Source organism: Sciurus carolinensis, chromosome 8 (genome assembly GCF_902686445.1).
Source record: "Sciurus carolinensis chromosome 8, mSciCar1.2, whole genome shotgun sequence".
In the NCBI taxonomy this organism is placed as follows: domain Eukaryota; kingdom Metazoa; phylum Chordata; class Mammalia; order Rodentia; family Sciuridae; genus Sciurus; species Sciurus carolinensis.
This window is the reverse complement of record NC_062220.1, coordinates 17,788,235-17,805,467: the sequence shown is the minus strand read 5'-3', so window position 1 is coordinate 17,805,467 and position 17,233 is coordinate 17,788,235. Positions and strand designations below refer to the sequence as shown.

At 41.7% G+C, this 17,233-nt stretch overlaps 1 protein-coding gene across 2 annotated transcripts in view; it reads right to left on the bottom strand.

Moving 5' to 3' along the window:
* Ptn (pleiotrophin) overlaps positions 1-16,793 on the bottom strand; it is a 97,907-nt gene extending 81,114 nt beyond the window's left edge. The window contains exon 1 of one of the 2 annotated variants that reach the window (XM_047561772.1): positions 16,410-16,793. The gene's annotated coding sequence lies outside the window, so the exon portion shown is untranslated. The remainder of the gene's footprint in view (positions 1-16,409) is intronic. The other variant, XM_047561771.1, reaches the window with a different exon arrangement.
* Between the last annotated feature and the right edge of the window lie 440 nt (positions 16,794-17,233).

Sequence of the window (17,233 nt, the reverse complement as noted above, 5' to 3'; positions counted from 1 at the left end):
AGGATACAATGAGATACAATAGATGAAAGCAATCTGCGAACACTAAAATATTACATGGATATTAGCTGTTAAAGTCATTATGGAAAAGCCTGGACAGACTGAATTTCTTTTTTAAATATCAAGTGGGACATCTACAGATAAAGAGTCTTAGGAATACTATAGCTGAGTCATCCTAATGAAGTTTCCCAATGGGCCAAAGGGACCAGAGGAGGCAAACACTCAATGAAATCACAGACTATTTCTCCTACCGGCCCCAAATTATCTGGACCAACAATTGCTGACTAAGCCTTCCCACCTGCTACCACATTAAATATAATATATCCTGAGCTAAATGACTTTCTTAGAAAATACCTAGTCTAATCTCTGTCTCCAGTCTTCCCTGCCTCTTCCGACTCATAATTAAAATGGGTATTGGAACTCAGACAATTTTGACTTCCTGAGATTTATTTTAGCATAGCTAAAAAATAATAATTTTTAAAGAAGAAAAATGAAAATAATCTATTTACCCACAACTCTGCCCTCACCATGAAGAAGGGTCCCTGGAATTGGATAAAGAAAATACAAAAAAGGAAAAGAGCATCTTCCTATCCCAGCCACGCATGTGAGGGAGGAGAAACAGCGAAGAAGTGACCGCATCACAAAAGGTCTTCCCAGGACAGGAGCCCTTGCAACCAAGATGCTTCTGCTGCCTTTGATAGCACTTTGTTTATCTCATGTATTTTAATCAGTATTTATTGAGCAATTACATTCTGGCTTCCCCTGCCACTCGCTGCAGAAGTCATGACCATTCAGGACTGGCAGGTCATTCACTGGCATGTAGGACAATGAGCGGTTTCAGGAATACAGCCCACATATAATGTGGGTGAATCTGAGTCTCTAAAATGTGTTTATTTGAATTACAGAAGGTTCTCCAATGTCAATTAGCCTCTTTCGGAAGATGTGGCCTCTAGTCATTTCTTGTAAAATATCCAGACCTGATTATGGAGCTTTCTGGAAAGTCTCTGCATCTAAGGAACCCCTAAATAAGGACCAAAGTAAGAAAAACGAGGCTCCAGAAAATAAAATTGTTTACATGCCCTTACCACATTCTAGAACTTGCAAGAACTCCTGGAGGGGAAGCTACAGCCATGAGCCTGGGAATTTGGAGTTGAGGTCGGAACTGGGTCACCATGGGCCCGGAGCTCCGTGCCTGAGGCTGCTTCTCATTAGGGGGCCTCACCAGTATTGACGATGCCCACGGAACTCAGAGACACTTGAGGGTCCTGCACAGAGCGCATAATTAGTTCCAAGGACACTCGAACACCCACCTCTTCCCCTAAATCAACTCTTGCTGCAGAGTTCCCTCTTCCATGAAAAGCGCTAAGATGCCCAAATCAATCAATTTCATCATCTCATTTTTGATTCACCTTTCATTCCACCTTTCATCCTGAAGTCTAGACTCCAGAGGGCATTTGTATTTTCATCATCTCTCTAGAAAGGATCCCTCCTAACTATCTAGTTACACTCAGGCATTATTCATTCATTTATTCATTCATTTGTTATTGTGGAAAGCATTTGGGCTAAAAGAAAATCCACAGTCAAGTAGGGAGAATCATCCTGTGAAAAGGATGAGGTAAGATTCATACCATTACCTCTACCTAGAATTCACATTTTCTCTTTTATATTCTTCAGTCTTTAAACACTTTTAACTTGTGTTTAAAGATTCTAGATCCTTCTGGAAGCTTACCCCCATCCACCCTCTGCTGACTGAGGTGTCTCTCCTGTGTGCTTCCAAAAGTGCATATCAGGACCGTGCTACTGGCCTGCTATTTATGTGCCTGCCTGTCCCTGCAATTGGACTGTGTGATTTGAGGACAGGAACGGAATCCTATTTACTTCTGTGTTCCTGATACTTACAAAAAGCCTGGCATGTAGTGTTCATTACATATTTTTGAATGGATAATGAAAAACTATAAATGAAGAACCCTAGAAAGTTGTAGAACGGAAAAGGGAAAAAGTACTGATTTTAAGTTGGGGTAATAAAGACAATTTTCAGGGTGGAGATGGTATTCAAGCAAAGTGCTGAAGCATGAACGGGATTTCCAGAATTTAAAACGATCAAGGGCTCGTGGGGGCGGGTGGTACACCGAGGATTACTTGTAACCTCACTGGTTCTCTCCGCCTCCAATCTTTTACTTCTCTAAAGATAATTTTTCCTATACCTTACCTTTACCAAACCTTTTCTTCTCTCTTGTAGAAAACCTTCAGCAACTCCTTACTATCTAACACAATAGAATTCAAACAAGTTAGCTTTCACCTGAAGGATCTTGCTATGACTCCCCAACAATTTTCTGACTCTAACTTTCATTCCTGGCCATTCTGCATCAGTCAGACCCATCTGTCCTCTGACCCCAATGTCTTGCTTGGCATCACCTCATTCTCTACCCTCCTGCCTCTTTGCCATATAAACTCTGTCTTTGAAGACCCTACTCCCTCTAGTAGCCTTCCTTTTCCACTCCAGGTCCTCCACCTCTGGAAAGCTTGACTGAACCTCTTTTATCATCTAATCGGATGCTACATTGTCTAAGCATAATTCTTCTCTGTCTCTGATGAGGGCCCCACCAATGTGTCCATAGGCTAGGACACTGGATGGAATCATCTTGTAACATGCACAGTGTCTCAGACAAATAATCTATGAATGAAAAATTCTCACTAACCAAAACATTGCTTTAAGGAGATATGAGTTCTTGGCTTCATGCAGACATCTTGTGATTTAGAGTTCACAGTCGATAGGGTTACTTAGGGTAGAGTTAAGACATAGTTCAGTGAGAAGAAAAAGAATTCTGTCAGTTTGATCTAGAAATCACTGACTTTGTCTATGCTACAAAATAAAACTTGGTACTTACTGTTCTGGTGTATTAACTAACCCACAGTAGAGTGACTATAGATACTGGCAATGTTCTGTATATCTCAAAAAGCAAGTAGAAAGAACTTGAATGTTTTCACCATAAAGAAAGGATAATGTTTGAGGCGATAGATGTGTTGAGCCTGGTTTGAACACTGCTCAGTATATCCATGGATCAGAACATCATGTGGTACCTTATAAATATGGAAAATTTTTATGCTTTTACATCTGTGTTCAAAACTAATTTTACAACTTCCTACTTCCCTGTTTCATTGATGCAATTAGATTATTATTGATAGAATTATAACGATTGCTATTTTTACCTCATGCAGCCAGACAAATGCCATTTTTAACTGCACGACCAGCCTCTGGTGATGGTTTAATCATTTTCACTGCTTTTGTCCTGGTTCTTGTGATCATGGGACTTCTTCATGCTTTCCAGCCCTCAGGTTTTGTCCCTCATCAAACCCCATCGCTATCAGTCTCAAACCTGAATTATAAAAGACATTTGGAGGGACAGAGGCTCCACGCCTCATGTAAAGGAGTGACCTCATCACACAGAACAAGCTGTGGGGCATGGAGAATCCATCACCTAACCTTTCCCAGCCTCTGTTCATCTGTGTCCCACTGTTGGATGTCCAAGTTTGACAGTAAATGCTTTCCAATGGGAAACTGTAGCAGAATTTTTTTTCCCATCCTCTGGTCCCTATTGTGTGTTCAGCTGCAGTGGAGCTAGCTGCTAATCAAAGCCAAAGACTCTTGTCCACAAACAAACACGGCATTGTGGCCTCCCCCAGGGCTGGAACACAGCACTCCAACAAACAATTCAGTCAGGTGATGGCAGGCTGGAGCATCAGACAGAGCAGCGCCTAGACGCCCTCCGGCCTGCCCTCCTGCAGAGCCCTTCCTCAGCACGCAGCCCAGGCAAACTGGCCTTCTTTGCAATGGGGAATGAAACGTAGGCAACAATATGCACCCAGGGAGGTCTACTCTAAAGAGAGCATTTGTGAAGCAAGAGTGCATTCTCCAGAAGGCAATATGGGAGAAAAAAATAAATAAATAACAATCAGAGCATATTCCTAGGGGAAAGAAGGGACGTTTGAACCAAAATACTCACTGGGTCCTCTATCATGAAATAGGGAGATGCAAGGATAAGAGCGTGGTATTGAGGAGCTTTGTGGTTAGATGTATTTGGGCTACAATCTCAATTATGCTTCTTACTAGCTTGTGTATTGGATAAGTCTCTCCACCATGCAGAGGCTTGGTCCCTTCATTTAGGGGGGGAAATAGTCTTTACCCCATAGGCTCGTTAGGAGATCTGGTCTAGCACTGAATCTAAAATTCTAGTACCATAGCACCCATCAGATAGGAAGCACTGAATTAATACAAACTACTGGTATTAATGTTGGTGAATGGCATTCAGGAAAGAAAAAGACCTGGAAGTAGTAAGAAAAGAAAGCAAGACCTTCAGTTTCTAGAGGCAGATGGTGGTAAAGAACAAAGTCTCCTTCTTGGCCCTGGCAGTTCCTAGGGACAACACCTCAAAGATAAGAGTGGACATTGAACTTTCACGTAGTGCCACTATGCCCAGAGCAGGACAAGGAAACTAGGGACGCCAGCAGCCAGTATGAAGGCAGGGCACTAGATGTGTGTTCGTATGTAGCAGGAGACTGGACTCTGCATACATGAGCATTGACAATGGAAATATCCTCTATGTACAAAGGATAGAAAGGGGAGACTGGAAATGTCAGAGAAAAGTGTTGTTCAGGTCACAATTTTTGGCTAGAGCAGTCAGTTAATATATTACCTCCCCTTGGTAGAGGTGAGCAGAGGGACAGGTAGACACTAAGTAAAAGATTATTCCAGACCCATGGATTGAGCAACAACAAACATGGATGGAGCATCAACTATGTTCCAGTTCCAGCAGTGAGAGAGTGAAAGAACTAGACACAGTTTGCTAACAATGTATTAGACAAAGTGAGTTCTAGGAAAAAGATGCATGACCACTGAAATTCATAAGTAATATTGTGACTTCCTTCAAACATAACAGAAATTATCCAAGATGATTTGGCAATTGAAGTTACTTTACATAGAAACCTCCAAATGGAAATAATACCAGTTAGATGTGTCTCATGGGATGTACTATTAGACTATTAGATCTGCAGATTTGCTAAACTCCATTAATATTTCCATGCTTTATTCTGTCTAGTGTGTTCCATAAATGCTCCTCAATTGCACATGATGCTCCTCACTGGCCTATCCCCCATCCTCTTTCCACTGATTATCTGATTGTCAGCCCCATAATTTCTCCACTCACATCCCATGTAGGATTTTGCTCCTTGCCCCTTAAAGTCTTTTTCACTGGTCTAAGTGTCCCTACTCCTCCAATTCATAGGTTCCTGATCTCTTTCCAGTTCTAAAAGACACTCCAATCCCACTGCAGCATTGTGATGCATAATAGATACAACTATTTGAACATTCTCAAGGGACAAATTATAATTTTGTTAAATGCTACCGAGAGTCAAGATAGCAATCCCATGTCCAGTTAAAAGAGCAACAGAATCCATTTGGTGTGAGGAAAATGGCCTCTAATACTTGGGTTGACTTCCTTGCTAAAAGAGACACTAAAATCACCATAAGAAGAAAAGTTCCACCTTCATGTCTTGTACTTGTTTTTCAATTGCTGTCTCTCAAGGTCTAACACATGGTAATGCCAAAACTGTTTACACCTGAGTAAGGACTTGGATAAGGAAGGGGGTCAATGTGAGATGGGAAGTTAAGAGAGTAATATTTATGGTTCAAAATGATACTAGACTTTTTAAAAGAAATGAAAGCTCCTATACTTTTTTTAATTGAAACAGAATTGTTTCATATTACTCAGTACACCTGGTGAAAAACCAACCCAAGAAGCTGCCAACTGTACCCTGGACTGAAGAGACCCTGTGTGCTCCAGCCCATGAAAGAAGTCTCTTGGGCTCCTCTTGCTCCATGATCCTCCATCGAGGGCAGGGAGAACAGGGATGAGGATAGTGGGCTAGAAGCATTAGGGAAGAGTTGGCTCCAGGGACCAGATTGCCCAACTCTGGCACTGTACCCCTGACAGTGAAGGTCCCTGTAGTGAGGGAACTCTTTGATGGAAAAGCTGCTCTTGATTTGTGTACAAGTACCCTCTCTGAGAAGAGCAAAGAGGGCACAGGGTTGCTCCAGAGTAGATGGACTTCATGGGAACATTACTGGCAAAAGACATCTGGAGCCCAGAAGATTTAGAAACCAAACAAGACAAACCCACCCCAGAAAAATATCTCAAGGGATAGCTAGATGGACCCAAAGGACCCAATAGCATTTGCCCAGTAATTGGGGTCCATGGTGGAAGAAACCTCAACACTCTGTAATAGAATTTTCCATAAAGTCTGCAGCTCCTCTCTCCAAGCATAGGGCTTCTATCTCTCCCCTGTTCTTGGATCTTTTCCCTAAAGTTTCAGTTCAAGCCCACTTTTATTTCTTTTGTCTTCTTGATTCTGCTGCCTTTGAAGTTAATAACTCTCGTTTAATCTCTTGCAAAAGCACATCACTAGATGACATATTAGAAACCCACAGAGTTAGCCTGCATTTAGAAATGTGGGTCTGTTTAGAGAAAAATTGGTAGAAATCCACATCTACCCACTTATAATTCCAGCTGAATTGCTTTTGATCTACTTCTCCAAACCAAATTCATTTATGACAGCCTTGAACAACATCTTCAAATCCCCCGATATCACATATCAGAAGGCAAACTCTGTGATTCCCTCACCATCAGACTAAAATCGCTATTTTAAAAGGCTAAAAACCACTCCAGGCTGAAGTTGCTGGGAATCCTAATACTGGCATAGACAATAAAGGCATTTGACTTTCACTCCTCTGTGATCAAGAATGTGGTTGTCAGACCCAAATTTGATCTGACTCACTTTCAACTAGAGCCAATTGTACACTAGTCATTCCAAATAATAACAGAACAAATAAATAACTCCCTGAAGGGTGCCAAGCCCTAGGGCGACATGCATCAAAGAGGTTTGTTGGCCCTGCAGTTTACCCACCTGCAGTGCAAGAGGCCCACTCCAATGAACCCCAGGGCAGCTCAGAAGTTTCCCAGGCTCCTGGGACCAGCCGAAGAGTTAGATGGTCCCTATGAGAGCCCCAGCAGCTGCGCCTTCCCTGGGGAGACTCTCACCGTGGATATGTGGCAGGGTCCTCCAGGGGAAGAATGGAAGACAGTGTTTAGTCAGCTTGATCTTTAACTGGCACAAGCTAGTTCCCCAGCATTACTGGTTCCATCTAAACAACACATCGTTTGCTGGGACAAAGACTATTTTAGTTTGCTACACTGGATGTTTGCTTGTTTGCATTTTTCTACTTCCAGATCTTTAATGAGAATCCATATAGTTACTAAGCAATTTTTTGTGTGATTCTAATTTACCCATATTGAGCTAAATAAATTGAATTTCCATCTTAATTGGTTCATTCGGTAGCAACAAATACACATGTTAATGTGTGTATAGCTCTTAAAAACATTGCACGCATCAATTATGATGTTGGTGGAAATGAAGGACACAAAATTATGCATGTAAATATTTTTAAAAGTTATGCCAGAAAAACTATAAAGGTATATGAGAGTGTTAATGGTATCTATTTTGAGGATTGCAAGTGCATTTTTTCATAAAATTTGAATACCTTGTACCATAAACATATTTTTCTACGATGAGGAAAAGGGCTGTTTCTTCGGGTATTTTTGCATTTTCCTAATAACAATATGAATTTTTTTTAATACTTTCATTAATTTTTCATATGGTTAAAATTAATCAACCTATTCACAATTTTGACATGCATTGAATTCTATTTGAGAAACTGCATGCTCCTGGAGATGTTATTTAACAATGAAATTATATTGTAAATTAAAAAAAAAAAAAAGATGAGAAGAAAGGCTTTCTTTTATTGGTGCAAGATTTAAGCACATACCCTTGTTAATAATAATCTAATAAATCACTGCTTTATTTCCCATAGAAGCCTCAGGCTTCTCCATTTGAAGCTCTTTTAAGAAATGTATTGAACAAATAAAAAATAAATTTAAAAAAGCATTGTGCACAGAAGGCAATTTTTTGTAGGGAATATTTTTTAAGAACTAAATTGACCATTGCAGTCAAGTTCTCCAAAGCTGCAGGGTTGTTTTTTGTTGTTCTTGTTATTATTGTTTTTTTTTTTAAGAATTCAAATCCTGGCTTCCAATGGCCACCTCACTTGGCCAGTTGGCAGATGTTCAGTACATCTCTGATGATCTTATGCTCACAAATTGAGGCCACCATATGTTAAAACCTCAAAGACATTTCTGCTACTAGAAGCGGTGGTCCATAGCTAAGACTAAGAAAAGGTCATATTCTCAGCAACAGGGAAGGACATAAAGAAAACATTGTTCTAGAAGTATTATATGGTTTCCATTTGTTTTAGCCTGAATGACAACCTTCTCTGTTACCTGGGATTGTTACCAATTTATGTTCCTTGTTGATTAAATCTGCCCTCTGAGGCAAAAAGCCCCCGTCTTGCTCTCTGGCCAACCCAATGTCTTCCAGAGAGTCCCATTCGTGGATGATACCTGCTCTTCGTTCATTATTACAGCAGGGGACAGTTGAGTGGAGTAAAAGATGTTAACACCAAAACAGGAGAATAACACTAAGAAAGCCTCTTATAATAAATATATCCTCTTGACATTGAGAATGAAATGTCCTAACCACTTTTCATTAGCTTTCAGACAAATTAAGAAGGCACCATCTGGGCCCCTTCCTCCTCTCCAGAAAAAGATCTCAGTGCAGCAAGGGTAAAGAGGACCCCTGCTCACAGGCCAGGGACCTAGTACTCCTTAGGGGCTTCAGCCAAGACAGCTGAAAATCAGGAGGTGCGACAACTCTCTTTCATAAACAATCAAACATTATAAATATTTGGACACGAAGATACAAAGGTGAGCAGTTTCTGCGTGTAGTAAGGAGTGACTACCAAAGGCCCTCAGTTTTTGTAGCTATCATGAATGCAGTGCTGGGATTCCTCTATGCTCTTTCTGGTTTGTTGAACTCTACTAGGTGGCGTCTACTTTAGAGTGAGATTTCCCCAGGCCAACCCCACTGCTGTCACCTGGGAATCTACTGAAAATACAGACTCTGGGAGCCCCCTCCCAGACTTGGGAGACCAAGTGAAGCAGGATCTGCATTTTGGCAAGGTCTGCCGGTGCCTGGCATGCATGTGAAAGAAAAAGAGGCACCGTTCTTGTCTAAACTGGGTGCAGCTGCTTGACAACTGTAAAGACCTAAATTTAGTGAGAATAACCAGCTGAAAAATCTGGTACATATCGTGTAAGACTCTAAAGAAACTAGAATCCAGTATTTAGTAAAAAGAAGTCATGACTGCTTTAGTTTAGCCCTATTTAGGAATGTCTTCTCACTTTTTATTTTTTCCAACTGACTCAGATTTCCTTTTCTTCATTCCTGTCACACGTCTTTGCTCCTCTTGCTTCACTGGGTCAAACTTACCTTCTGGCATCTTATGCATTCTCTAGGTATCCTGAGAAAATGCCAATGACAGAAACAGAACTGGGTAATGAAAAAGACAGAATTTGCCTCGCTGGGTTTTAGTAATAGTAGTTCTTAATTAGCGTAGCAGTTTACAGTTTATAAATGTTACATTGTGCCTATTTACCTTTGCCACCAACCTGCCAGGCAGGCAACACAAGGAGCAGCAGCATCATTTTCAAATAAGAGCTAAAAAACCTAAGATTGCAGAAAAGTCGATGGTACATTAGCATCATATACTGGAAAAGAAAAATGGAAACGAAACTCTGGCTCCTGAATCCAAATTCAAACTCCCTCCTGTGAACCTGAAGCCTCCATCAGCAAAGGTCAGAGAGGACCTGCCTATGGGTATTACCAAGGTCAGCATAAGGTGGCTGCAACTTGGAGTCCCCTGTTTGTAGAATGCTGTCCATGATTTTATGGGAAAGTCAAAGTCAAACTGTGCTGGAGTCTGGGAAAGGCCTTTCCTCCAGGACTGCTTCAACATCATTAACACCTTCTCCTCTTCATTAAATCCTCCCAGCAGTCAGAGTCTGCGTTCAGCCCATCCGTTAGCTGTCCCAATCCATCCTCCTATGTCAACGCTTGAAGAGAAGTATCAGTCTCCCATGTTAGAAAAAAGGACATTAACCTGAGAGAGACCACAATATTTTTCTCGTGGTCACCCAGCTAATAACAAGTGAGGTGGCTTGTAGCTCAATTTCTTTGACCTTAGGGCTTCAATATTGGAACCTTAGAGCTAATGGATCATCTAATGGATCATCTGCATCCAGTTGTCCTGCCATTCATCCAGGTTCATCAATTCCACCTCTTAAATCAGAATCACCAAAGATGGGTCCCAGGCCTCTGGGTGCTGAAACATGACTAGTCAAACTGCTAAACACTGAAGGTAGAACCATCGCTCTAGGTTTTTTGGCCTGTTAGTATACATACATTGGATTTTAGGTTTGAAGTAAGAGGCAAATGGGAGATCAAATCAATTTATTAGCCAAAAGGAGAAGTGGCAATATATAACTAGGGGAAAGAAAAAAATACCCAAACTAAGAATTTGAAGATGTTTACCTTATTACCGTATGTCATTAATGGAGCCCCCTTACTGCCTCTACCCTGAATTTCTGTATCAATTTTTTAAAAAAAATATCCTACTCAGTCTGCCTGAGTAATGTTATTATGAAAATAGGATGGAAAAATAAGTGTAGAAAATTCTGAGAAGCAAAGGCCTCCTAGCTACATTGACATTGTGGTGAAATGAATGCTTCAGATAACCAGTCTTGCTGCCTTGAATAATCAATGGTTTAATCTAGAAGAGGGAGGTTTCTCTCTCCATTCTGAAGGTAGTAGTAAGTCAGAAACTATGAAAAATTTAGATGATCCAGGTGAGCAGAGTGTGATTAGCAGAGACACTCCAGAGAGCTGTCGGGTCTGCAAGATGCTTGAGATGCTGGCAATTGAAGGAATGAAGGCAGAGCTGGAGAGGCTTCCCCTGGAGGTCTGAGACCAGAAATGGGGGGGCTTGGGCTTCAACAGGAAATGGGCACCAGGCGATGGTTAGTAAGGCAAGGGGCTTGGTATAGAAGATAGTCAAAGGATTGGATCATGCTGGGAAAAGAGAATGGATGGATGGCATTTGAGGTCATCTATTTGTTCTTTGACTTATTTATCAGACATCCATTGGGCATCTTTCCATGGTCGTGTACTAGCTACCCAGGGCTCTCTGAACAATGAGAGAGACATTGTCTTCAAGAGGTGCATGGGGTGGGTGGATGGAGCTGGTGCTGGTTAACTGCCAGCTCTTCAGCAGCAGCCCTGCTGGGAGAGGAGGGACCATGGAGGGGCTTTAGGAGAAGATGGGAGAATCAGACCTTTTGTGTCTTCCATTTCTGACTCCTTTACAGCTTCACCCAAACCCCACAGCTGGAGTTAATGGATTCACTTTCTCTCCCTCTATGCATATGTTTTCACTGAAGGGAAGTCTTCTCATGTTTGCATAAATTTTCCTGAAAAAGACATCTAGGGTGCCATGCCTTTAAAATTATAGTTATTCTAAACAAACTCAGAGTGACTTCTCAAACTATCACGCACAGTCATTTTTGTTTCCTTCTCCATTATGTGGCAAATGTGAAGTGAAAACATCAGGAAAATGTCAGTTTCATTTCTCCTCCAGAACAAATGATATTAAAGCAACAAAAAGACAGTAATGCTCTTCAAAAAAGTATTTAGTGCCGTTTAGCCTTTCACAAGTTTTATTCTTTTTCTCATAAAAATGTGATTTTCTTCATCATTAGAAGACAAAAATGGTGTATTTGTGTGTGTGTGTGTGTGTGTACACACATATATACATATATACACACTTACATACACACGTTTCATGGTGAAATAATTTGTGTCCTACTCTTACATACACATTGAGTAGACCAAAAACTGCTTGAAGGCATGTTATTTATCTTCATATCCCCTATCATACTACATGGCGTATAGAAGGGCCATCATCATCTGTAGAACTCTGTTAGGGATAAAAATAAAATAATGAGAATTCCTTTACTTGGATCTTCACCTCCAAATAAGACTGCTGGCCAAATGGGTCCCTTCAGTACAGAAAGGGAAGGAAGGAAGGAAGGAGGGAAGAAAGGAAGGAAGGAAGGAAGGAAGGAAGGAAGGAAGGAAGGAAGGAAGGAAGGAAGGGAGGGAGGGAGGGAGGGAGGGAGGGAGGGAGGGGAGAAGGAAGGGAGAGAAATTTAAAATGTGAGTCTACAGCTCAGTAGAGAGAAAGGAGAGATCTGAGCATTTTCCCAATGAAAGTTGGAGTCCAAGCTCAGAGAAGAGCTGTGGCAGTACTGAATCATCTGAAGAAAGAAAGAATTAAAGACCAAATGTTCATTTTGAACATTGAGAAAAAAATGAAAACAGATGAAAGGAGGACAGGCAGAGACGTTGGCTGGGGGGGAGGCGGGGGCAGGGAGTAACAGGACAAGGTGGTTACAAGAAAAGACAACCACAAGCAGTTGGGATCAGCAGACTGCTGCTGTGAGGGAATTGAAGAAATGCAAAAAGCCATCACTTGATAAAATGACCTATGACTTTTAAAGGACTTTTTGTGTTTTGTTTTGTTTTTTTCCAGAGATAAAGGTGGGGGAATCATGGAGTTTGTTCAAGATCTCTTTTAAGAGAGTTTCTATTAAAGGATTTCACAAATTAGCACCTCTTGTCAAACTGAGTGCAATAAAACGGTGAGTCTCTAGAGAAAAGAAGCTGGGTTGTGTTTCTTAAATATGCTGTTCAACACTGCATTACACACCCAACATATGTAAGATAAATATCATTAAATTGACTACCACAGCAGGAAGAAGGATTGCATTGTCTGGGTAGAAGCTAGCTGGAGGGTGTGCTGGAGATGAGCAACCTTCGTGAGCTTCTCTGCTAAAGTTAGGAAGCCAGGAGGAGAGTGAAGCCAACGTTTATGGCAGCAATGAGTGTGTAATCAGACTCACTAGGGTTTGAATTAAAACTGGAAAAGACTAGTTGAGGAGGAAGAGAGCACACTGGTCCTGAGAATGGATTCGAGGCTAGGAGTAACTCTTAGAACTAAGAGCCCAATTGTTAGTTACTATCACTCACTTCTTTTGAGATTAGTATGCAGCAATAGATTTCTTTTGTTATTATTGTTATACTATGTATGAAGTTTAAGAATCTAAGAATTCTGCTTTTAGGAAACTCACCTTGATGAATAAAGAATGCCAGAAGAGATTAAATTTTATTTCTCAAAGTATCTCAAGCATGAACCACCACTGTATATCTTGCCTATCTTTAAGACATAGGGATTTATGGTGACTATTATCTATATGATAAATCCCAATATTCTCATAATTTCAATGTCCTTTAACAATGTTTCATCATAACTACCCCTTTAACCTATAGAACTCGAAATTATTATCAAAAGCTTGTTAAATTGTACAATCTAGAAGGATCCTACAGGTATCATGAAAACTACAACACATGCAAGACTTGACTTGAAATGAATGGAAAAATGGCCCAGTAGGTAGAAATTTGCATTGGCCATAAACATCAAGAATGGAGAATGGTTTTCCAAAGTGAGACTATGGCCCAAATTTCACAAGCCAAATGACTCTGGGTAGAACAAAGTAGTCTGAGCTCATAAAAAGAAGTCCCTGCATGTTACTTGACCCCCACCCCACCTTCCAGGCAATGGCATGGCCTTATGCCAGGAGGACACAGCAGATTTTCCATTTTTTTATTAGAATATCAGCCAGAGGAGAAAACATCCTGAACCTTATGGAGAAGCTCAACTAAGCAAAGCATGAGCACTTGGCGGCTCTGGTTCAGCTAGATGCTGCAGAGCAAACCAGATCCCAAAGTTGAGTGAGGTGTGGGGCACATTTGCATCATCCTGGATGGTCTCAATTTGGCCATCACCCCCCAAGAGAGAAATCAAGGACAACTCCCTTATCTGTTTGCATAACTGATATTCTCATCTCTGACTGCAGTTGATAGCCTTATCTCTGACTTCTGACACTCAACCTATCGTTAACTCCTAACACCATTTTGAACAAAACAGCTAACTCAGTTTGCTGAGGAAATTTTGAGTAGTAACAAAATCCCCACATCACAAATAGAAGTCTGATCAGAATTCACATGAGAATGTCATTGAGGTGAGACAGCAAGCATATCTTCAAAAGAAAAATAAAACATTTAAGCCCAAAATATTTGATTTTTAAGTTTGATTTTATTGAGGAAAGTGATTAAAGTTTGATTTTATTGAGGAAAGTGATTAAAGTGTTTGGGAATCTTATTTCTCTCATGTTCTTTTCAATGATCAGGTTTTGTGAAAATTCAAACATGGGTATTGACTTATGTGGAATAATAATAATAATAAATGCCTACAAAATTTAAAAGTGCAGGTCTTGCTACAAATAAGGCACATGAAAACTTTCAATAAATTAGCAAGTTTATTATTCCAAATGCCATAGAAAGAGAGCCAGAAAAACTCAGCAGTATATATTTTATAACAGACATATTATACAATATGTAGTCAAATATATTTTATTATTCTAATTGCCTATGATATCTCATTTAAGAGTCAGATAATTAAAAAGCCTTATGTTCACAGTAGTTTCATTTCTGTCACAGTTCCACTGTTGAAAAAAGGATGCATTTGTACCCACAAGCAAATGGCTAGAATCCAGCACCTAAGGTGCTATGTCTTGGTTTCAGGAGTAGGCTCCCTGTAAGGCTGTTCACTAAATAGGGGGGAAATGTCCGGAAGCAGATTCATGAACAGTTGGGGAAGAAAGGTCACCGTCTAAAGACTTAAAGTACATTTAAAGAATTCAAAGCACAAAAGTTTCTTAAGACACAAAAGAATAGCATTATGGTTTTCTAAAAAATAAAATAATCAAAAAAAATCTCAACCTGTAGTACAAATAGTGTGGATTAACTCAGGGCGAAAAAGATAATATCCCTTTTAATGAATTACCTTTGGAATTTAACTGTATTCTGTTTTTGATGATTTGGTCTTTAAAGCACATAATTTACTTAAAAAGGAAAATAATGAAGGTGGCAAATATAAGTTTTATGTCCTATAATGGCAGACTTCTCTTTTGTTTCACTCCCATTACCCTTTAATATTCCTACAAATCAATTCATTCCCAGAGGATCAAAAGGCTAAAATGGGCTCTGCTGTTTCATCAATTTCCCATTTGCCTGGGATCATAAAATTACTCCTTTCAATCAGTTCAAAAGCTTCTCTTGGTAGTTCCGAAATCTCCTCCCAGGCCCTTGCCTCCAATACACCATCTCCATCCATCTCTCCCTCTCTCTTTTCTCTCTGTGTTCTCTCTTTCTCAAGATGTTGGAGTTAAATGCCTGACAACCCTTTAGGAGAGATGCAAGAGATGCTAAGACTAGAACTTTGAAATTCTTTCACATTGTTCACTCCCTTTCTCATGGCCCACCCACAGAGAAATGCATGGTGTGTGTGTGTGTGTGTGTGTGTGTGTGTGTGTGTGTGTGTTCAGGAGGAGAAATGTTCATGTTTCCTCCTTTCAAAAAAAATATTTTGTTGACTTATTAAAAACATCAACTCTGAAATTCTAAACATATGGCAAATTGGTAAAAATCGCGCCCCAGGTTTATGTAGGTGAAATTAAAAGTTCAAGTGCCTGTGTGCAGGGTAGTTATTAAAATTAGCATTCAAATGAGAGACGGGATTCAGGTGTGTCTTTGAAACTTTGTACTGAACCACTTCTGGATTACCAAGCAAGTCGAGGAGTGTCAGCAGGCAGCCCGGAGATGTGCAGTGTCAGCAGGCGCCAGGACCAAGCAGCCCCGCACCATGCCTAGAAATGCCGACCAAGAGGCATCAGCTGGCAAACTCTGGGGCATCCAGAGAAGCAAAGAGGGAAAGAGATGGATCTCTCTCTCTCTCTCTCTCTCTCTCTCTCCTTCTCTCTCTCTCTCTCTCTCTCTCTCTCCTCTCTCTCTCTCTCTCTCTCTCTCTCTCTCTCTCTCTCTCTCTCCCTCTCCCCCTACTCCCCACCTCTCTCTCCCGCCTGCCCTCTCTATCCTTCTACCAGCCACAGACACACCTACCAAAGCTCCAGGTTCTGGGAAACCTTCCCTCGGCCCACCCCAGCGTGTTCCCAGCAGGTAGCCAGACACCGTCCCCAAGCCCCATGCAAGCTTCATTACATTGCAAACGCTTCCCTTCCACTCATCCAAGAGCGCCCTACCTCGCCTGATCCGAGTCCCCCCAAAAGAGCCTCGGTTTGCCCCCGGAACAAGTCAGTTTGGAGAGCGAAGCCACCAGGCAGCCTCTCTCCCACTCCTACCACCATCGTCCGCAGGCGGCCCAAAAGTGGCACGGGGGGAGGCTGTCGGTCGGAGCCCCCTCGGGAAATCGCGCGTTCGCGTTCACTTACTTTGAGTGGCAAATGTCCTCCCAGGCGCTCGGGGGCCTTTGTTGCACGGGGCGAGGTCTGCCGCTGCCGGAGTCCAGGTAGGGCTCTGCTCCGCCTGGGCGGCTGCCGCTCTCCCTCCTCCTGGTCGGATGACTCTGGCTTCTTTCTTCCCCTCTCTCCACTTTGGATTTTCCTGTGCTCTGGGGCTCCCTTGGCGGGATTTTTGGACTGGAAGGCGGGGAACCTGATTCTGCCTTTGACTCAATTACGCCCTGACAGGGAGGGAACGGAAGGGAAATGGAGAATGGGAGGGATGAGAGGAGCGGGCAGAGAGGACGCGGGCTGGGCGAGGGAGGGAGAGCGCTTTGCCCCGAGAGCTGATTGGGAAGCTTATTAAAAGCAGAATACTCCAGGGGCAGTCTCTCCCCACAGAGCACGAAAAGGGATTTGAACCAAAAGGCCAGGAGATGCAAGATTGTTTTGTTTTTAGCAGAGCCCCAACACGATATTTCTTTTCCAAACTCCACGCACGATCTATTCTTTCCAGGGGTGCATGCCCCTGTTTTACCACGTAGGATGCCTTAAAAGGACAAGCGATGGCATTTTAGCTTACAGTTCGAGATTTATACAATTGAAAGGATGATTGTCGAGATGAAAAACCCAACCGTCAAATCCAGCCGGTCCTTTCTCCCCACTGACAAACCGCCCTCCCTGCCCTGAGCCCCAGGTAATTCCAGCTGTCAGTCCCACTCTACCTGCAGTCACAAACCTGCAAAGTACTTTTTCTGGATTGTCACAAAGAGTGGCAGATCTCTGAAAGTTCCCAATTAAATGCCACTTCCCTT